This window comes from Scatophagus argus, chromosome 9 (genome assembly GCF_020382885.2).
Source record: "Scatophagus argus isolate fScaArg1 chromosome 9, fScaArg1.pri, whole genome shotgun sequence".
Lineage (NCBI taxonomy): Eukaryota > Metazoa > Chordata > Actinopteri > Scatophagidae > Scatophagus > Scatophagus argus.
This window is the reverse complement of record NC_058501.1, coordinates 10958376-10982474: the sequence shown is the minus strand read 5'-3', so window position 1 is coordinate 10982474 and position 24099 is coordinate 10958376. Positions and strand designations below refer to the sequence as shown.

At 39.4% G+C, this 24099-nt stretch overlaps 1 protein-coding gene across 2 annotated transcripts in view; it reads left to right on the top strand.

Moving 5' to 3' along the window:
- cdkal1 (CDK5 regulatory subunit associated protein 1-like 1) overlaps window positions 1-24099 on the top strand; it is a 204867-nt gene that overhangs the window by 87810 nt on the left and 92958 nt on the right. The gene's annotated exons all lie outside the window — the stretch shown is intronic.

The following is a 24099-nucleotide window of genomic DNA, read 5'->3' as shown; positions in this document are numbered from 1 at the left end:
AGGTTGAAAGTATGAATGCTAATTTTGATTGGGCCAGTCAGCCAGCGTTGGGGGTATTTGATTGGTTTATCCCAGTCAACTTTGAAAGGATTTATGGGATTTATTCAAATGCGATTTGAGGTAAATAGCTCTCTTTCCATCTGGAAAAAAGGAGTGAGTGAGTGCACAGCTTTAAAAATAATCTGAATTATTCAAATGTGTGAATATATAATTTTTAACATCAGAGAGGTTCGTTAATGTATGCAGGTAATGGAGGCCGGGGATGTCATAGGAAATGACAAGGTTGTGGGTGTCAGTGTACGGCTGGGGAGTGTTTGTGGGAGTTTGTGCGTGACTGAGACATGCTGGAAAACAGAGGGTGGGTTGGTGTGTTTGTCGGCACAGATCTGTGTATCCTTAGGTGTGTGTGCGTGGAATAGAGAAATATTTAAACATATTGCTTTGGGTGAGATTCTGGAGGTGGTAGTTATCTCCATGAGGTGAGTAAAGTACATGGTTAACTACCTCCATCCACCAGTGACTGATCTCTGCCCATTCGCTTTTTCTCCAGTCCTGAGAAGTCCTCTCCTGCATTCAGCCCTTTTTGTTTCTTTAGGCCTGTTGTCATCTCTCACTTGTTCCTGTTGCTCTCTCTATCTCTCTCTCTCTCTCTGTTGCATGTCTCTCTTTCTCATGGCCCTTTTCGCTCCTCAGTTCATCACTGTTCTCTGTTCTACTACTCTCTGTCTCTCCCATTCTCTCCCATACAAGCAGGAGCCACTATATATTGTATTTTTAGACTCATATATTGACATTAGATGGTTTGTCATAATGACAATCAAGCTTTAAAAAAATGTGTTATTACTCACTGTAATCTCCAGACTAGGCAAGACTTCTCAAAGCTTCATAAGCAAAATATATGGGCAACTTGGATTCCTATTTGACTCACACATAAGTTATGTGCATTTGTGTTTTTCTGTGCTTGATTGCAGTTTTTTTTTACAATTTAAGTGAAAGTCTTTTTTTTTGTTTGAAACATTGTTTTCAAAAACCCCAAATCAATCCCCCTGTTACTGAATTAGCTGAACTGGCAGTGTTGACTCTGTGATGCGAGTCCTGTCCCCCAACAAGGCAGTCCCTCTGCAGCAGTGGACAGGCTACAGCAGAAACCAAGGACCCATAGGGCAGCACAAAGTCTCACACAATGTTGGGCAAAAATGAGGGTCCTTTTGAAATGTGAGCATAACAGTAACTGAAATAAAATCCTACCAAATACCACTCTCACAGGTCATATGATGACAGATGATGATGTCTAACAAGGCCTATAATTAAGCGTGTGTGTGTGTGTGTGTGTGTCATGGGACATGCTTTTAAAAATATTCAGTCTAAATGTGAATCCAGCTCATGAGAGGTTTCTGTTGTATATCTCAGCACAGCTAAAGCATTACTTAACTGCATTATTATTATTGTTATTATTGTTTTTGCTGATGTTATTGATATTATAGTTATCATTATTTTGTGCTCACATCTGTGCTCTGTTAAGCCTTATTTTGTTACTCTCTGTTTTGCAGGGTTATACTAAATTAGATTTTATTATGTTTGTTTATTTGGAGCTTGGCTGGTTCTTCTTCTCATTAAAAGCATTTTTACAAAGGCTTTTGCCTCTGGTACCTGCTAACACCATATCCTGTAAGCAATGTGGCTGCCTGTCACAAATGTGATAGAAGATGTGGGGCCAGTCACAGGATGAGGTGCGCAGGAGAGGGTGAGCTCTGTTTTTGTTGTGGTCTGTAAACACCCACTGCTAATGTCGCCTTGTCATTTTAAACTGCCAGTTGTGTTTTAGTTTTTTTTGTTTTTTTGTATTTGTTTTTTTAAATGGTTCTGTCTAAAACTGGATGTGACACTCATAGCTAGAGACACACTGCTATCACTTCCACAGGACACGCTACATTAGTGTGCGACAGGCGTCTTAGCAATAACGAACACAGCTTGAATTTTGGGTGTTGGCATAATTGCAACACTCCACTGAAACCTTTTGTTGCAAATAGTTTTTTTTGTTTTTGTTTTTTTTTTCTCCTAGCACTAACAGCTGAAGCTTTTCTGTCTTGAGTATGAATGTTTGATGCACTGGATTCTAAGAAAAACCACTGACAGTGCAAAGTAATGCGTGGATGTCAACATGGAACAGGAGCTACCTTTTTTTTTTTTTACGCATCCTGTTGAAAATATAATCGTATTTTAGTAATGTTGTTTACATGTGCGTCACCTTTTTATGATGACATGCACTGAAGGCAAACTTAACCACTAATGTTCACGCGTTTTCTCTCATTTTCACGTGACTGGTGGCATCAGTGTCAAACACAGATATTAGCAGAAATGACACTGTCATCTGGATGACATATGACAGATAGCCGCGGATAGACAGTCAGATATGTGGGCCATAGCTTGTTTGCTAGCTCCAAGATCTGTGACAGGTGTCATCTCCTGTTTACCTCTGATGCTGCCGCTTCATGACACATGGACAGACAAGGCTACCAAAGTTTGCCAGGAATGATCCTTTACGAGTCAGTATTTCCTTCAAGTTCGAGCTTAGTGGCTACATTTTGATAAACCTTTTATTAGATTACAAGAAAGGTAAATTAACATTTTCAGAAAAGGCTGTGGATTATTGAGAGTAGAGCAATGCAGGAAATCAAATGAACAGTGTCATTTCACAGACTCACAGGGTCAAACCAGATGTGAGGCTGTGCTCGTTCTGTCCTGCAGATGGGAGAACATGTACAGGTATGGATATTTCAAGCAAAAACAGATGGAAGGAAGAAGATTAAAAGTAAGCTAGCCTCTAATTTGTCTCTTATTGATTGAGAGATGAGCAAGAGTGGAAATGGAGACACAGAAGCAGACAAGCAGAGAGACTGAAATATTGATAGGAGCACATTGATCATAGTTGAGTCACCACCATCAAAGTGCTGTCTATTGGAAAACCATGTGGAAAACTGCTGAGCATGCAAGCACTAACACAAATTTCCTGTGTGTGTGTGTAGAAGCAGTCACATTTATTACCCTCTGGGAAAGCTCTCATGGAGAAGCTAAAAATGGATTTTCTGAATCTCCTCCAGGTCGATAAGTTACTGATATTTTTCACGCAAGCAGAAGTTTCTCCATGTGTGCTCTCCTGCACTGAGAAGTGGTTTCAGACTTCAGCAACAGTTTTTCATAATCCGGCTGTTATGGAGCCAATAAACTCGAAACAGACTTCAGCAGAGTTCAAACATATGTCATACCGCAACCAAAACATCAAATGCTGATAACGAGTCGTATTTTTCTGGACATCCATCCACCTCCAATCAAAAATGTGTGTTTTACCTCTTGTTCCTACGGTTGAATGTTTAAACTTCACTCTGAGACATGATGTACACGCAGAGTTTGACATGCACATATTTGAAAGTCTCATTATAAGAGTCAATGCTTGTGCAAAATTTGTGACAGCACAAAATGTTTAGAAACCAATCTTGGTCCAATATTCAGCACACACAAAGGTGATATGACTCCAGTACTCATTCACTGAGAGGAGATACCTCTCACTCAACGTCCAGCGGTTAAACTGGTGAAATGACAAATAGTTGTGTATTCATATTGCTTGTTTTTATGAGGGAGAAGTAATAGGTGTCATTTTAAGGATTTTAATGTGGCAGTTGTACTTTTTTCTACTAAAACCATGTCAGAGGCACATTAGAACGTTTTTATGGCTCTCTTAATAGATGTGTGGAGGGGATCAAGTATTGTGTAGTTTCATGCTTTGAGCATGGTGCAAACGCTGCCAAAAATTCAGTTCTCAGTAAATCTGAGGGTAAATCTGTGGGTGAAATGCAACACGAAAATGTTCAGGGATTTTCTTTTCACTTGTACAAATGAGTTATCAGAAAACAACGGGTCAGTCTTCTATTAGTGTTGAATATTTCACTATTTCACCTTCCAAAGGAGTATTAATTAGATTTTGAAATCACCTTTGTTTAGAAGAAACGGCGTGAATCTGTTTAAAGATTGTCTAGATATTTTTGTGATTATAACATTTGTCAAAATACTCCGATACAAACTATTGTTTATAAAAACTGACATAATCCAAGTGAAAACATTGTTTTGTGTTTGTCAGCTTCAGTAATTCAGACCAGTAGAGCTTTTTTCACCGTAAACATTTTGTCTTGTCAAACACAGGTGTAAGTAATGACACTAATAATAATAGTTGTCATCTGCGTGTAAATATTGAATTGGCTCTATCGTAATTGTCACTGTTTTGATACAGAACAGACTCTTGGCTGTTTGGTAACTGCTACTCATCTGGCTTTAAACACACACTCAGTCACACTACACACAATGTGTCCTCAGGCAGTCTCTTCAGGCAAGGTTTGGACAACCCAGCTGCAGTCTCACCTCTAACACTACTCATTATGCATGGCCATGATCATTGTGTGTGTGTGTGTGTGTGTATTCTCAGTTTGAGCCAGATCACTGTCAGGATGAGAGACACCTAAGAAGAGGGAGAACAGTTATTTCTCTGTTTTTGTCTTTGTATTTTTACCCTATTAAATATCTTTTTTTTTTTGTCTTTTGCTCTTAAAGTTCAACTAAACTGCTGTCGTCCTTCATTTTCTTCTCTGCCTCTGTCTTCTGGTTTGACCTCTTTTCATTCCCTGCCTAGTCCGGACAAAAAGATAACAGAGGGTGGTGTGTGCGTGCGTGCGTGTGTGTGTGTGTGTTTGCGCGTGTGCACCATCTTGTCCTGTGATTTAGTGCCAAGCTGGCAGCAGAGACTAGTGAATAGGGGGCCCCTTTCACACAAAGAGAGCACGGGATATGAACACTCACACACACAAGCAAACACATGCACACACACAGTCAATGCCAGACTGCGGGCCACCAACTGCACACCTGGCATGCTGCTATTATGTCACCAGTGTGTGTATGTTTGAGTGTGTGTGTGTGTGTGTGAGAGAGAGATTGTGTAAGTCTAGCAGACACCATCTGCTCTGTCCTCTGTGAACTTGTCCACACCTCTTCTCTCTCCCTTTTCCACTCCACTGTACCATCAGCCTTTGATAAACACCAAACTTTATACTTGCTACGTTGTTCTGTATACCTCAGTGCTACTAAATGTTCTGCATTCTGTTATCCTGCTCAATATCTGTAAACATATTTTTGCTGCTATTTATTACTAGAAGAACTAACATCTGCACTCTTGGCCATAGTGTTGTTGTACTCTTTACTGTACTGCTCCTTTTTCAATATGTAACAGTCCTGTAGTGAATCTCCCACTCTACACACAGTTTTTACCACAAGCGAGCAGCTATGCGTTGCTTTTGACAGTTGTACTTTAATTATGTTAGATGAATGTTAGTTTTGTAAGTACTTTTGGCACACTGAAGCACACTGACAAGTTAAGCAAAGGCAACCAAAGTGCATTATGGGAAATTAATAGCATGAAAGCATGATTGAAGAAATTAAATCTGCTCAAGGCCAGCAGAAATGGACCTATGAGCAACAGATGAAGACATCTTATACCTTTTAAAACTGTTTTTGGTGTGACTGAAAGAAACAGGGTCAAGAGTCTGAATTTCACTTTCTCTCTCTGTTAAGTATCTGTCTTCCCTTTTCTCACTTCTCTTTCCTTTCGTGACATGTTTTCTTCTTCTTACACCCGCTCTTCTCCATCTTTTTTTTCTTTTCTCTCTCTTAAAAGCTGTTTGCACTGCTGTATTTTTCTGCCATACAACCCTGTGTGGGGGAGGGGAGAGCAGTGCCTCATTCAGTCAATAGGTGGCAGTAGGACACTTACATTCACACTCTGACCATGTGCTCACTACACTGGCCTTACTATTGTGTGTATGGCTGTACTCACATGCAGTCTCTCATACACACACCCAGAGCAGACTTGTGCCTGTTAAAATGCTTAACTGCTGTAAGTCCTCTGACTCACATTTGGCTTTTAGTTCTTCCTCCCATACTGTGTGTATATGTGTGTGTGTGTGTGTGTGTGTGTGTGTGTGCTCGTGTGTGTTCCCGTTCCTAAGCTGTTGCACACACCACTGCTCTGCTGTTTATACACCAGCTTCCTCCCTGTTGGTCTCTGCAGGTCACAAAAGATAAAATAAATGACACCCTCCTTGTTGTTATTGGAGCCCTGTAAGTATTTGTAATGATGGCCCACTCAAAGTTATTTTGTTGGTTCCCTTTTGACTCCCCTGTGACATTTTTTATGTGCAAACTGAGTTAGTGCAATGCTGTTAGAGGATATAGAAACAAAGAAAATAACATTTTCATTTTTTGGTGGACGATTTAACTGTGAATTAAGATTAAAATGATATATAGCAAACATTTTTTTTCCATATGCCAAGTACACTATATAGACAAAAGTATCCAGACATACATACATCTTTATGGGGCTGTTCTGCTGGGGTTGGGCTCAGCCCCTTAGTTTTGTGGCAGTTTGGAGACAGCCCTTTCCTATTCCAGCACACTTTGCCCCAGCACAAAAAGCAATGTCCATAAAGACATAAAGACTTGACTGGCCTGCACAGAACCCTGACCTTCAAACACCTTTGGGATGAACTGGAACAGAGATTGTGAGTCAGGCCGAGTGTCAGTGTCCGACCTCACAAATGCTCTACTGCATGAACGAGCAAAAATTCCCACAGAAACACTCCAAAATCCTGTGGAAATCCTTCCAAGAAGAGTGGAAACTGTTATAGCTGCAGAGCTGTTCATGTATTTACAATGCGATGTCACAAAAGTCCCTGTTGGTGTAATGGTCAGGTGGCCCAATACTTTTGTCTGTATAGTGTAAACAAATGATTCCTCTCCCATTGTTATTTGTTTCTCTTCTTCTTTTTCTCTGTTTCCTATTCCATCCTGTCTTTTTGCACTCCTTCTTGGATAGTGTTTTTTTGTTTTGTTTTTTTTCAAAAATGAAAGATAGTGACATAATACTAAATCCTTTTCCTCTGAGCAGTTTTTTCTGTTTTCATTTTTTTTTTTTTTAACATGTATAGTTTTTATATCCTCCAGGAACACATGTAAGCCTTTACTCTCTACCCTGCCTGATTCATAACCAGTCACTCTACTAATGAAGAAAACTATATGACTACAAAGTTTTTTTCCAGGAGACCCAATGAGTCATGATACACACTGCATTGTAAAGAAAAAAAATAAAAGCGACAAGTGGCTCCAGTCCTGAAGTTTGTATTGGCTTTGAAGTCTAGACTTGGAGCTCGGGAGGCTGCAGAAGGAGAGATTAATTGGGCCATTTAATCTACACAGCCCCTTGTTTGAACCCTTTTCAGATTTTTGGCAGTCACAAAACAAAAGCCCTTTATGTACCTGCAGGGATTAAAGTTTCTGCCATGTGGCGTGTTTGTGTCATGTGGATTTCCGCAAAGACTGCTTCAGATCAGTGAAAGGTCGATAAAAGTCGGGTATTCAGTGGCTTACAGTGGCACAGTATAATGACTCAGTGAGTGTGTTTGCCATGGCACTAAACATATTCACACTCGAATGCATTTGTATCGCCTCTGTACAGATTTCTTTCCATCCATCCCTGTATTCCATTAGCACATTCTTCAGATGGACAGCAGCCTGCCTTCGTTCATCACAATCTGATCTTATAGCAGCCTACATGTCTTTAAAGAACATGCAACCCTTGGACTATGCACCAAAGATACGTAGCCATTAACGTAATCATTATTAAATCAGCATTTTGTGATTATGGCTTCTTGTGGGCAGCACAGGAAGCTCGAAACACAGCAGTAACAAATCAGGCCAAATGTGTTAACAAACAGTTGCCTATTTACACATCCAGCACATTTTTTGCCCAGTTTTCCCCACTGTCTAATTGCACTGTAAGTATAAACACACTGTCTTTTCAATCACCACAAACTGACAGCATAATTAATGCATTTTAATCACATGTGCATTTGTCTGAAAGACAATTAATTTAAATTTGATCCCTGTAAAAGACCGACATGCAACCAAAAGGTGAACTCATTCTCAGTTTTCCAAGGCACTGACCTCCTCTCTTTTACCACACACACCCCTCACATGTACACCCACTTAACACACATATCACAATTAATTGGTTATTCTACCCGTAATTAACTTGAACCTCACATCAGCGGTGTGATCAACACAACTCATTACCTGTAAAAGAGAGGTGAATCTAGAGAGGGAGACAAATGAAAGCCTGAGGAGTGGGACTGAAAAATTCCACACACAGAATGAGAAGAAAACAGCAGTTGTACATTGTTAAACTATTTCTTGATGAAGTCTCAAGATGTGGTCATTTTTACAGTCTTTAAAAATAAGGTATCCACACTGAACAACCATTTTGCTTTTTGTTTTTCATGGGGATGGCCCCTTGAGAAGCACTGAAGGCAGAGATAAATAAGAAGTAACTCAGACATTGAGGTATTATTTGGTCCTCAATCTAAAACATTATGCAACTGCCCCACTTTCTCTCTGGTGTTTGTCTGTTTTCCTGTCTGAATCCATTCCATCACTTCACTTTCACTCCAGTCCCCACGATGGTTTTATCCTTCTGTCGTTGGCTATCTCTTTTCCCTGTCCCTCACTCCATCGTTTTGTCCCCTTCTTGGATCTTCTTTTATTTTCAATCGAATCCATCTCCCTCACATTCTCATCATTCTGTTCTGGTTCAAATTGATTTTCCTGGGCCCCTTCTCTTTCTATGTGTGTCTCTCTAACTTAATCACCTGTTTGTCTTATCAGTCTCCCTTTCGTCTTCCACTAACATTTTCTCTCGTGATTTCCTAGTTTGCAGTCTCAGTGTCTCTGTGTAACTCCTCTGGCCTTTATCACCACTATATGTATTTCCTTTATTTTTTTATAATTTATTTATTTTTTATCTATGCGTAGTTTGCTGTATGATGTTGAGCCACTATTGGCTTATTGCCATTCAGATGGATCCATAAAAACATTGCTTCTGAAAGGGCTAAACCTCAGTTCATTCCTCATGGCACATACCATTAGCAACTCATTTATCTCCATTCAGCTGAACGAGTAGGGAAACCTGTAGCAAAGTGTCAGCCCTGCAGTTATTTCATGATATGTAGAAGTAGTTTGTTAACCATGATTTTATCTGTTTTACTGCTGTTGCACTCATGTGTGTAATCTTATTATTGAAAGCTTTAGACACTAAAACACACAAGTAAATATTTATTATTTGAACAAGTGCCAGTTTTGAGATGAGCGAACTCACTTTGTGTTTTTTAAGCAAATTTTTGAACAGAAGGTTTATTTTCTTGGGCTGTTGAGAAATGGGATAGCATAGTGGTAATGGTCAATATAACCCTTACAAGTCGATGCTGATGCAAGTGTTTCCTCCACCCTTTTCGACTTTTCCACACTTCAGTTGGCAGACACAGTGCACCTCCTACATATTTAACAGGTTAGACACAACTCAAGTAACCAGAGGATTTAGAAGTTTGAATCAGGTGGATTTCAGGCGGGTTTGAATCCACTCTCTGACACAGCATGATCAGGGCCTGGTACTGAAATGTTGCTGTGACTTTTGACATATCCTCTCTACTAGAAATTGCGATACAAGATTGAAGAAATTTTGCTGCAGTGTCTGGCTTTCATCGATTATTATTCACATTTCTATCCATATTACGATAAAATCAACATTCAGACAAGTTTATATAACTTTTGCAATTTTTATATTTATTGACAATCATTCATGAATTCACAGATCCCAGAAATCAAAACAAAACATTGATTTAATGAAAAAGATGGAACTGCAGTACAAGTACAACATCTGGACTGGTGTACTAGAGTTCATGTTGACAGAAGTCAGATTTATCATCTTCATAATTTACTTTTCAACGCAAATGTGAAGCATTTTGTTAAAACTCGCCACCCAGAGACCAAAGCTGGCAAAGCTGAGCACTTGCCCTAGCAAATTAGTATACAAAACTTCCAGACAACTCTGATCAATCATTCGTTGATGTGGATAACGGTGGCTTTCTCTGCTAATTGTGCTGCAGGGCGAGTGTTCTCCGTTGCTATAGATAAAACCTTAGTAACAGCAACAACACAAAGCAAGAAAATCAACAGAATTCCCGCAAGTGGTTGGTGGTCAGCAAATGACTTAACCCACAGAAGACTGTGCCATGTTTCCAAATTATTGTTGTTGCCTTCTCCTCAAATAATAAAATCTTTGTACTCCCACATACACCTACTTTTCTCTTTTCATCAGTTTGCAACTTTCATCTAGACCAGTTAGCTTAGCACCAGCCCCATTCTGTATTGCAATTCGGTAGACTGAAGACTTGAGTGAATAGTGTGGTCCACAGTGAAAGGGAGTAAAAGCCTGAATAACGTGCGTCTTCTCTATTGAATAAAGGATGAATTTTTACTCGAATCGTGACAGCAATAATCAGAATCAAATTGTGAGAATCCAACACTCTTAGAAATTCCTTTTAATTGCTTACCTGCCCTCTTCAGTCCATTCCATGTATTCTTCTCTTGGAAGCTAACACAAATCACAAGAATTTGCAAAAGACACTGCCTTTATCTCCCCTCCCCCCCACAAAAAAAAAAGAAAAACAAAAGAGTGTATATCGAGAAAAAGACACCCACGTCCTTGGAGTTTAGTTTGCAGCACTGTGCAGGGTTTGTGCTTACATTCTTTTGTGTGTTTGTGTGTTTTTTTTTTTTTCCCTGTGGTATATATTTTGATACCATCAGGGGGTCTCTTCACACCCCCTGCAGGAACCAGTTCTCACATAGTGGACCACCCGTGGCCACAGCCACGAGCCCCTGGTGTTGGGTGACATGAAAGGGCTACGGGGGGGACAGCTGATGCACACTCACACACACATACTCACACAGACACTTGCTCAGAGAAATGTTTTTCAAATATTGGAAGCTACTGAATATGTCCTCTAGTAAATGTTCCCTCAAACTGTTTTAACTCAAACTCCCCCTGTGCTTCAGGTTGCACTTGGCATTGGCCCTTGACAAACAAGCTTTGTTTTGTCCCAGTGCAGTTTATAAATAATAATTCTCCGTTACATTCACAAGTAAACGTGCACTTTGAAATGCACATTTAGTCTCCGTGCGTTTCTATGTAGGTGTGTAGAGATGATAGTAACTGTGGGGTTTTAGCTTGGAAACGATCTGTTTCAAAGTGTATCTGAGACACTGAAAAAGCTTTACTTACTTTTGTTTGGGGACAGAATTATTTGCCAGATGGAAACAGACTGACAGTTCATCAGTTTATTTGAAGCCAATGCCTTATATCTCCTTCCTTAAAATAAGAAAAAAAAAAGAAATCAGAAATGTGCTTTATTTATTTAATGTTGATCATGTTAGTTTTGCAACATTATTTTTAAAGGAAAGCAAGGAACACCATTACCACAAATACCGCTTCATGCTTTGATCAATTTATCATCATTTTGAACTACAAGATAGTAGAGCAAAAGGCAAAAGTCGGTCGGATTATTTTGTAAGTCTTTACATGCAGCTGGAAATGACTGCTGCTGGAAGCCTTATTTTGGTTTTATTTATTCGTGCAACTTCAGATTTTACATTCATTTTCAAACTAGCTTTAACGTTCGCTTTTAGAGTTTGTTCCTTAAGACCTGTGATATTTAAATCTTACATTACACTCTGATCTGCATCTAATATGCTATTCAAATAATGGAGTCCATGGCTTCTCATTGTTTATATATCGTCTGCAGAGTTATCAGATGGCATGGTCATGCATAATATGCAAATCAAGTAAGTGGGTGGGGAGCTGGCATTGTCAACCAAAGCAAGCAGGTGTTGGGTTACTACATGTGCTACTCTACAGCCTGAATTTACGCTTCAATTGACAGAGAAGAGAGACACATTTCAACAGGCCTACGCTGAGGATAAGGAGCTCCTTATTTCCAGTTCAAAAAGCAAAAATCTATTCAACAGTAAGATGAAAATTAAACATAGGTATTTTAAGTGCAAACTTTCTTACTCTCTTTTTGTGGTTTTTGGATGATCCACAGCTCATAAATAACTCTTTATTTTCTCTCAGTTTTTCTTACTTTATATACTTATAAACATTCTGAGCATTTAGATAAACTTGCAGTGAGCAGTGTCCATTGGAAACACCATTTGATACAGGAAGACACGACGTCGGGGTGATGTCTTTACTGATTGGCCCCTATTAAAAAGGTTTTTCTCTGTGCTCTGTGACGTATAAAGAACCTGTTCTACATATCAGCACATCACACACCTAGATCTGGCTTCAGTTCTTGACACTCAGTCCAAGCATTGGTCTGAATTGGGTAAATAAATTCCAAGAAGTTGTTGATTTCCACGTCAAAGATACGCACCGCAGCACAAGTTTCAGCTGAGCAGATGTACACGCTCCCAACATTTTCTTTCTTCAACCGAATGGGATAAAACATGCATAAACACTGCTATGTTGCTTTTAAAATATGCATGAGAGAAGACGAGGAAACTGAATTAATTGCTCTCACCTTTGATATGAGGTAAAATGAGAAGTGCACAGCATGAGGGTGTGGCCGATCAGCCTGTTGAAAACCCAATGGCAGGTTAATGTGAGTCAGCATGGAAAACAAAAAACGGTTCAGTAATGGGTCACTCTGTGAGTTAATTGATTGGATTGTGTCTGTGTTGCATAAATCACTGTATATTGTGTGTTAGAATCTTTTTATCCAAAGCATTTTTGTTCACATACTTACTTGCTTCTGGTGAGACCACCAGCTCACTGTTGAGGACCCCCCCCCCCAAAAAAATACAATAATTAAGGGAAATGTAAGTTTAGTGTGAAGGCAAACGATAAAAGTAGAAGATGGGACAAAAATGACAAACACACACTCACTTCACACTCCAGTTAAAAAGAAAATACTTTTCTGCAGAGAACGCACACCTACCTCTTCAGTTGGATACATGTCAGTACGTGTTTGGTACATGTCAGAACATGCCTGCAATAAGGGTCTCTCCTCCTACTTTTTTCCATTTCTGTCTAGCTTCAGTGAACCCTGCACTGTCTCAGTATTCTTGTCGTTTCATTGAATATTGGGACAATAACAATTACTGATTTACAACCGTTATTGTTTCTGTAAGCGACAGTTTCTTCACTGAAGAAGGCAGTTTTGTCCTTGAGGCAGAGTTTGTGCGTCTCCTTGTCATTTTGCCATGCATTTGTATATTTTGCTGTTTTTGTATATGTGTGTGTGTGAGTGTGTGTGTGTGTTACTGTGCTGACACTTTGCTCTCTTGCCGCAGTGAATGTCACTCCAGGTTTTCAGCTGAAGAAGCCGTTGAGTGTTTCTGCCTGACTGGACGGCCTGTCGCCACATCTGTCACTTCGCAGAAAACCCCATGCCTGATTCGCTTCGACCCCGATTCCGTGTGTGTGTGCGTGCGCGCATTAGGGGCAGAACTGTGCTTTGCTGTAGAGCTCCTTGTTTAGTAGCTAGAATTGTGCGTGCTATGGCGTATGTGTGTGTGTATTATTGCTCTTCAGCTTTTACTTTCTGCAGCAGCAGCCTTACCTGTCACAAGATATCTGTCTGAGACACACATCCATGTACTTACCTGCACTCATGCAGTCCAAGATACTTCCTCATTCCTCCTCGAGAGACAGAGAAGGACAGTCAGACAGAAAGACAGACAGAAGGAGTGTGTGTGTGTGTGTGTGAGACAGAGAGAGAGAGAGAGAAAATACTCTTGTCCAACACTCACTAAAGCTATTTGTTAATCAACACACATTTCTGAACCCACTCTACCTTGAAGTGGCCATGAAGGATGTATATGAGAGGATAATTGTGTGCTCATGTGTATGTATCTGAGAGTGACAAACATTCCTGTGTGTGTGTGTGTGTGTGTGTGTTTGCAGCTGACATAAATCAGCCAATGTCAGTGTGTGTCCCTCACTGTTCCTCTGATAAGTACATATTCTGTATAGCATCTAGCAAGCATCTTTCTTTCGTTTTTCTTTAGAATGACAAAATGTGGTTTGAACACATGCGGAGTCCCCAGTGTGTGTAGTGTTTGTATGTAGTGAGGAGTTGAAAAGTGGAAGAGGAAGGTAGTGAGAGAGGATGGGAAGATTGGGATGAGTAGCCCTGCATATGGTCTATTCATCCGCTTGTTAACTCAGTAAACAAACCACAGTCATTAGTTCAGAGCTTTAATGCTTCCGATATCCCACATGTTTACATAAAAGTACTAATATTTAGATAATAAGTTACAATATTTTTTTTTTCATTTGCAAATTACCAAACACAATTACAAACACACATACACACAATATATTATGTTACTAATACAGTTACTAGTTACTAACTTAATAAACAGACTCATGTGGGGTGCCTTTAAAGTTCATCTGGGATTTCTCCAGTAACTCATTCTATAGACAAACACACACACACACACACACACACACAGAGGCTAAGTGAATTAACAAACACAAACATGATGCCTGCTGGTGGGTCATGAATATATTAGCATAAATACTGACCAGACATATTATTATTTATCAATTAGTGCCTGCATGAGCACACAAGCGACACACAAACACACGTTCATACACAGCTCTTAAAGAAATTAGGTCAACAGCCTTGAATTAGAAAGAGTTAAACCTTATTATGTCTGATTAATAACACATCCGCGGTATTGTGTGTGTGTGTGTGTGTGTCCGTGTGTCCACTTCCTTGACTTCTTTGACAGCTGATATTAACCATTACCACTTCAATGACTTTTTAATAGAAGCTCATTTCCATATGCTTTCTCAGTGTTGAGGTGTGTGTGTGTGTGTGTGCGCGTGCGTGTGTGCCTTGTAGTTCATGGGGTCTCTGAAGCATACAGAAGTGGGATCAGCCTCCTATAGCTCCCTTTGACTCTCTACCCCTCACACTCTGCATGTCTCAGCCTTCCTGTCCTCTAATCCACGTACCCCGTCAGACATTCATCCTTCCTTCGGCTTCAACTCACGTCCTTTTAATGGCACACAGTACAAGTTCATTATCTTGATAGACAGACATTGGGTCAAATCTCCAGACGATGTAGATAATCCCTGTTTGATAGATAACCCCTGCTTCTTACAATGATATAATTCTTAGTAACATGCTGAGAGATTTTACTTTTTTTTGGCAAACATTTCAATTAGTGTTAAAGAGATTTGATTAATCAATAGATTGAAAGATATTTGTGATAATTCAAATTTTAAGTCCTTTATTAAGTAAAAATGATAAACATTTACAGCTGACAACCTTTCAAATATGATCATTTGCAGGATTTTCTCTTCCAACTCAGGGATAGTCGTATTTGCATCACATTAACATACAATTTGTCAACAGATGAATTTGACCTATTGTGACAACTGCATCTTTTACCTCACTCTCCTGTGTAATTGCATTCAATGCTTGTTAAGTGACACTAATGAGAGCATTTCTTAATGAGAGCAGATAACAAGGCATGTTGATTGCTAACAAAATTACTGATATCATTAGTCTCACTCCTGAAAAAATTTGTGAATTGTTGCACAGTCTCTCCCAATTTATTTTCTTATGCTGGTTATTCGCTCGCTATTCTGCTTTCTTATTCTTTTTTTTTCAATCTGTTTTTGGAATGTTGTTTCGTAGTAACTCAGTACACGAAGACAACTCAACTACCTGAAATTGACTGATTCAAACTATTGTAGTAATACACTTACCTCCTGCCCATTTATTCAAATCTAAATAACCTAAATATGGTGACTCAGAATATATCCAAAGCATATTTCTGCCATGTATTCACTCAGCTAATTCATAGACCTCCTTGTCCTGTTCAGGATGGCAGCGACTGGAGTGAAGACCAGCAGGTCACAATGTGGACAGTGTCAGTCTGTAACAAGGTTAGCACACCAAGGACATACAGAGAAAACGATGAAAATCCCCATGCTGATTGTGAAGCAGCAAGGCTAAAGACTACATCATGTTGCATATTTGCCTCTGCTACGGATATGTAGTAAATTGCAGTAAAGTCATATGCTTAGCATGCTTGATATTTTTGTTACTTTCTCTCAGTCCGTCTGTATTTGCAACATCGTATTCCTTTTATATTAATCTTGGATATTATTTATTTATTACACTTGTACCTTCATTCAGTAGAGATTACATGCCGTATAGTTGTATTTCTGGTAGTCGTGGTTATAAACAAACTGGTTTCCACTCTAAAGTGGGAAGAAATTGTTTAACTCCTACGTTCTTTATGACTTTTGCACTTTGAAAACAGTGACGCCAGGAAGCACACTCTCTGAGCTTCTTCTGTTCGAAGGGAAAACACATTTAAACCATTTGACCATAAAGTGATGGCTAAAATAAATATTTGTGAAATTTCCCAAGCTAGTACAAGTGGAATCAGTAATTATACTTCAGACACACAGGCAGTCTTTCCTAAAGTTTGTTTTGCATGAAAAGGAATTATTGAATGAGAATGGATGTTTTGCAAACATGAGAAATGTCCTTGTTTGATCTATATTACATAAAGTTAGTCGGTCTCGGGCTACTAAAATCTGCTTCATCGCATTAATAATTTATCATCAGCTTGTGACTTTTTCTTTCCATTATTTCACAGAAAGAATCAGTGGCTTTCAGCACTATGGGCAGTTAAAGGGCTCTTTTTGGTCCCTACAGATCCCCTTTTTCTCTTATATGCAGCAGTCCATCAGCTTCACAAGATGCTTTCTCTTTGACAACACACACAGACATGCATGCATGCATGCACACACACGCACGCACGCACACACACACACATTCACATTCACGCACACACAGAAAAGATGAAAAGGAAATGTAACTTCTCTTCCAATTATTCTCTATACGTACATATACACACGCCTACAAACACACACATACATAGAGCATACATGCACACAGTACTTGGAGGCCCTCTGCCAATTACTTTTGATATATCCATAAAGTTGGTCTGACCCATATATACAATGGCATGTTTCCTTATATACCACATCCATTGCATGTGCATGTATACACACGCACACACACACACACACACACACACACATATTCAAGCTTTGATGTATTGAGACACTATCTCATGAACAAGCATGCACAGAAGGTCATGCCTGTAGTTCAGAAACTATGTGAAAGTAGGTTAAAACTGACATGTTGCTGTTTAAGGCATTGTGTAGGCTGTTCATTGAAGTCATGCATATGTATGTACATCCACGTGTGCATGCACACAGACACATGCATTTGCAACATGCACGCTTCGATGTGCATGCCCACACCTATGTATTTCGTGTAAACATGCCTAAGAGACAATATTTGCATATGCAAGTGTGTGTGTGTGTTGGGTTAATCCTTGTGATGATGATGCTACCTGCCAAGACACCCACACACCACATCAACAGTTGTTGCTCTAAATTAAGCTGCTTAATTACTGCAATTAAACTCTGTGTGTGGCGTTGGTGCGTGAGTTACAGTGTGTAAATGTGTGAGAGGGGGGCTTGTGTTTGCGTGTATATGTGTATTAATATGTTGCCTCTGATGTCTGTGAAATGTTTATTTCTTGCATCCCTGTGAATCGAAGATTAGCCAAAGATCAACAGTCTCAGTGAGGACTGTTGGAATGCAAACCTAACCGAAAATGTGTTAAGAATCACTGAAGAACTTCTTCATATTGGAGAAGATGCAAGATGATTGAAGATGCAGTTCTTATTTCATGTCAGATAATGTCAGTCACAAGTCAGCAGGGGTGGATAGCATTCACTGAATGACAAGTACACCCATAGTATGTGTGGTATTTGAATTTTTAAAATTGTTTCATTTGACAGTTTAGAATAAAGTTAATGGGCACACGGTGTCGACACTGGCAAATGAGTCATTGCTATGTTAACATTAGTACAAGTATTGGAGACATTTCTTAAGTACAATGTGGTAATTCTGGATCTCTCTATTCTTCGCACAACTAACCTTTTATCCTCTTGATCAAAACTCACTACACACAGACTCTCACTTTTCCCTCTTTACCTCCCAATTCATCACTCAATTTCTCAAGTTGCAGTTGTTGACATCTGCCCCCGAATGTTTTACTGTATAGTTGGGGGAATGACAGCTTTACAGTGGAGGTAAGCAGCTAAAGGGGATTGGCTGATGGGGGAGGACAGGGGGCGGGACTAATGTGTTTGAAGGTCAGGCAGGCCTTCTAGTCACTGCTGCTATGCAAAAGTGTTGTCTCGAAAGCGGACGAACGAATGGTAGAGAGTTCACAAACGTGAACGATTTACAGACAGCAGTGAAGTGCAATGTCCATTAGTGGATATCCTGTTGATCTGAATGCATGAATGTGTTGATTCCAGGCTGCCAGCTCTGTTTTACACTGATTTTGTTCCACTGTCTACCTGAAGACATTGATTAATTGTTGATTTTTCAATCACAGAATAGAAGTATATTTTTGTTGGTCTCAAGATAGTAAGTATTTCACGAAATCTGTTAGAAAGTCATTGAGTTAAAGAGTGAATATGCTCAAGGGGATCTAAGCTGTTGCTGTACATAAGGTCATGCACAATCCGTTTAGTTGCAAGGCGGCAATGTTGAATAGATTATATGTACATAAAGATGATCCTATTATACTGCATTAAATCCTTATTTTCCATGACACAAAGCAACACATAGCTAAGCATGTTGGTATACATTAAGCTATGATGCATTGGGGGCGGGGGGAGGAGGGGGTTTGCTTATAGGTGCTTATATTTTAAGGTATATCAGCCCAAGGGCTTAAACTACATGTTATGAACTTCTTATACAAAAAAACAGACATGAAATGATCAGTTATCTGTATTGACCCTCAATATTGGCTATGAGATGCAGGTAATTACTGGTTATTGGTATTATCTGAAAAAAAAATCCATCTTGTGCATTCCTAGTCTGGATGTTTGTTATCTGAATATCCACTGGCTACACCAGAAGTCCTGAAACATTGGCTGTTGCCCCCAGAGGCTACACTGCCATCATAGGATAGCTGATGAGTTCTGAGATTGGATGTGCTCAAACCATGTTCACTGTTTTGCTCTCTCTTTCACACTCTCTTTATGCACGTATCTACTGTGACATGTTTAGCCATGTGTTTACTTGTGTTATGGAAAATGGGGTTTTAATGCAGTTTAATAGGATCATCTAATCTATAATCTGTTAAACGTTTTAGCCTGTGGCAGCCAATCAAAATGTATATCATGCTAAAGAGATTAAGATAAGTAGGAATGCTGAACCCATATGTGTAGGGTAGGGATAACTTGCAGTATGTGTATTCATGTACACAGTCCATATACAGTGTAGACTCCTAAATCCGAAATCCTAAAAAAATGCACAAAACCACGATGGAACTACTGATTCTGTCTGTAAAACTTTAAAGTGTTTGGGATGCCCCTTGAAATGATTTTCCATGAGAAGCAGAGCTTTTGGTCACACAGTCTCAAAGCAAGCTGCCAAAACAAAAGCATCAGTCACGGCCAAGAAACCAAAATGATTAAAAGGTATTTGCTCTTTAGATACATGCCACAACAGTGATAAAGTAAAGGAAGAAATGGTAGTAATGTGTTTGAGGACCTGCTCCATCAATATGTTTTCTGTAAATGTTCAGTATAAATGAGAATATTTGCACCTAGAGAAGAACAAATTGTTGTGTTATTTTATTTTTTTATCTATAATAGCTTATTGGGACGAAGAACGGTGATTAGAGAACAAAAATCAATATCAGACATAGTGATAAAACTATGCTCTTTTGCTTGAGTTATGAATATTTCAAAGAATGGTAAGAGCCCAAGGTGGTAACAGGTAACATTGGTGTACATACATGAAAGCAGAAATCAGAAAACAGATCCACCACAGTTGAAACTTTTGCTTTCTGTCCAGGTTAGAGGGATCGCTTGGGAAAACACATGGACACGTGCACACAGACACACACACTCAGATAGCAAACAAGTATTTGGCATAGAGTTGGAGTGATGATTGTTTGATACATGCATGGCATTTGTCATACATGCTGTTGATGTTATTCTTGGATAAAGACACATGCACCTTAGACAGAGACAGCTGTTTCCTCTTGTGCATGCTTTCTTTCTCTGTCTCCTTTCCTCCCTCTCTCTCTCTCTCTCTCTCTCTCTCTCTCTCTCTCTCTCTCTCTCTCTCTCTCTCTGCCAGTGCTGTAGGGATTCGCAGGTATACAAACCCACAGAGAAGCTCCTGGATTATCATGTACTTAACCACTTAAAAATCCATGAAGATTGGGTTTTCTCTAAATCCAAATTCATAAATTTGTTTTTCTTGGTAGATACCAAGCGACCATCTAGAGCTGTAACAGCAAACTGAACAAGCATCGCTGAACATGTAGAAGGACTCTTGCTGTCTTTGCTCACCCAGAACCCCATCCCCCTGCCACCGTGACCAGAGCCAGGGTCGAGGCTACATGCCTTGCTTCTTATCGCAAACATCGATGTGGGTTACATGCACTGTTCTCAGCAAATGGTGGATAAGTTTTACACTTAGAACTCTAATGCCCCCGTGTACTGTGATTTCTGCATATTTATTGTGTATGTCAGCAAAAACAATATAATTATGAGCAATGTTTTTGAGGCCATTCAATCATAACTCAATACAACATCAGCTCATAATCACATTGAACAGATTCCCCTGAAAACATAAAAGATTTGCATAATATCAACTTTAATACCCATGTCAAATCAAAAGAATAGTTTGAACAGATAAAAAACTGAAAATGGTAGAAAATCATCGTCACCTCAGTGTTGCTCACAGTAAATTCTTCAGGGAATTTGACGTTGATAACACATACCCAGTCTTTTTTAAGATACCCATACTTGTTTATGAGTGTATGTGCCATATGTGCTAGTACATATGGCGTGTGTTTCAACTAGATTGCACCACTGATCTCTGCCTAGCTGTAGCCCCACCCCTGAAAGCTCAAACTCCAACAACAGAGGTCCTACTCTTTATTTTCATCTTTAATATCTTCCTGCCCAGCCCTCTTTCCATTTGGTATTTTGTTCACACCTCTCTGTGCTCCATTTGCACTGCTGTGTCAGAGTTCAATAAATGTTAATTGCTTTTAGGAAAAGTGTCCTGCTCCCCACCCTTGTTTATAACTACTCCGACATCAAACTACATCATGAGGTGACGTGGAAAAGAGGGCTTGGGTGAAAGGTTGGTCATATGAACACACGCAGGCCAAAGCAGAGTGGAAACTTACTAAAATCATCTTAAGAGATAATACCTTTATTTTTTTTCTGTGTTAATAACAATGACACGTTTTGGATACTGACCTTATAATGATGTATTTTAATTCTTCACTAGTCGTCTTTAGCCCTTTAACATCGGGAGTAGAAGCCTAGGTCGACTACAGAACAAGGATCGAGGACACTTGTGCAAGTCACGTACTCAGTAGATCATCTGGAATTGAAAGATATTAGTATGTCAGAATATGGGGTCTAGCTCAGCATGTGTTTAAATGTTTAAAGTCCTTCATATTCACAATTATTGCAGATCTAAAAGCACAGTATTTAAAGCAAAGGTAATTAGTCATTATTAGGTTTTCATATTTGTTTCTATTAAGCACTCCTGTGGTGATGGGTTTTTTGACACGCCTGAAACGCATTTCAGCCAGCGCGACCCCCTCTCTGCACTGCGCACATACCACAGATTAGAGGAAGCAGCTGCGTAGTGTGTATCAGAGCAGATAGAGAAGAGAGAGCAGCTAACATTTCCTGATGAAAAAGCCATCTTCTCTCTGTTTTTTGCCAACTATAACACCATTGGCGCATCTAATACAAAAGGGACCACGAAGCAGGTCAAAGGGGTAAATTACTGGGCGGGTTATTGAGTTTATCTGGAGATCTATGTATCACTGTGGCCTTGAGTAAACACCTGAGACTTTTCCAAAGCGTCGCTCAGTTCATATCATAATTAACACAGGAATCACAAGAGGTATTTAATAGCTTGGTAGCATTATGTGTCTGGAATCACAGGAATGTTGTTTTGGAAGGAACCAATTTAGCTCCACGGGCAATTTAATGCAGGTCTGACCCTGTATTAAGAGATCACTTGGCCACTATTATTCTGAGAAAGAGCTGTGGCATAGAAAGTGTTGCTGCTGGTGTTGTGGGTGGAGGAATACATTCGCTCCTGGGATGCAGATGATGCAGAGTTAGACCTTGGCAGTGGGATTCATGTAATTCAGCCCAGACTAGCTGACATTAGCTGCGCCATGAATTTTGCTCTCACCACCTTCCTTTAGGCTAGAATGATGGAAAATGTTAAAAAACACAGTACTGCAGTAAATCAATTGTGGTATTAATGCTGCTAAACAGTCACTTTTTTTTCTTTCATTTTATATGTATACAGAGTGGTACAATGAGAGCAGTTCTCTATTTTTCATGGACTCCCTGTGTATGCAAGACAATAAAATCAAGTCAAAAATACATACTTAAGCAATGCATATGATACATAAATAATACATATAAGATATATAAACAAGACACAGCACAAACACAGAAAGAAGCCAAACTCACAAGTTGCTGTGAATTCTTTCACTTTTTTGGGGTATAATATTTAAAAGCCACTTTCCAAATCTCTGTGTTAGTGTGGTGATTTTCCAGCAGCAAATAGTCTTGGGACCTTGTGCAGCATGTACTTGATCTATATTTAAAAAGACGAAGTAAGATACCCCAGCAGTTTGCTGAGATGTGCTTATGAATCAATGATGGCTGATCATAACATGTCTGTGTGCAGTGCTTGACCTTCACGTCTTCCAGTGAAGCTTTTCAGTGACCAGCAGTAGATGGGTAGTTTTTTATCTATGTCTGTGGTAAATAAAAAAAAAAAGAGCCTTTTTAAATAAATTAAATGAATACATAATAGAGATCATTTAATGAACTAAGCTGTTGATGAATGTTGGACCAAGGTGAAATATTCTTTTAATTAATTACGTACTGAAGCACATGAACATCATATCCTGAATGAATTCTGGTATTGTGTGTGTTAGGCTCCAGAAATCATTAGCGTATCTTAATGTCAATGATGATGAGCTTTGAAACACTCTGGACAATTACGTTATCATCTCTAACCTATCTGACTACAGTACACCTTTAAATACACAGTATGTATGTCTCTCTCTCTCTCTCTCTCTCTCTCTCTCTCTCTCTCTCTCTCTCTCTCTCTCTCTCAAACACACACACACACAAATTGTCCAATTAGCCAAACACCATCTTTCCTCCCTGAATGACTACATATATCTGTCTGTCTGTCTCTGTAAAGCTAATGATAATGATTGTTCTGTGTGGTTGTTTGTGTGTTGCCTGTGTGTACTTGAGCGCGTGCCCCTGCAGTTGCAAATGTATTTGTGTGTGCCTGTATGATAAATGTCTTAACAGATAGCTTAAGCAACACAGTCAACCATTTCCAAACCTACAGCAAAATGGCAGTTAGATCATTAAGCTCCAACAGTGAGTGTTGCTTTAATTTAAAATGAAGCTGGTAGCTTGTGCCCTCTTCCTGGAAAGCATGTTTATAAGACGGGTATTTTTAATACTTGTCAGTGATGGTTATGAGCCAGGCTCTGCCAAAGCCTTGGAGCATTTAGGCAGTGACAACAAGGGACTCCTAAAGGTAATGAAATAATAAACTGGAGAGAGGCTGCTGTGATGGTGGGGGTGCCAGGTTCACTCTGTAGGCTTTTTATTCACTGTTGACAGTAATGGAGTATACATGTGAGATGCCCTTAAGTGTAATCATAGCTATAGTTGCAGTAAAGAATCCCCTCTTGGGTATTTTAGTCTATATGGTAGTTACCATAATAAGACGTATATGTTCATGCGTGTAGAAGCCCTTTTATAAAGTTCAGGACAGAGCTAGACATTTAACAGACATTCAAAAATAGTTTTAAATTGTTTGTCTGCCTCAGCTCTTGAAATAAAATTGTAACAGTTGTAGTGTCATTTCTTCTGCACAGATTGCTTTTGCTACTGGCTGTAAGAAACATTAAATGCATTTGTAAATTCAGCTGGATGAGCAATGCTCTGGCATACAG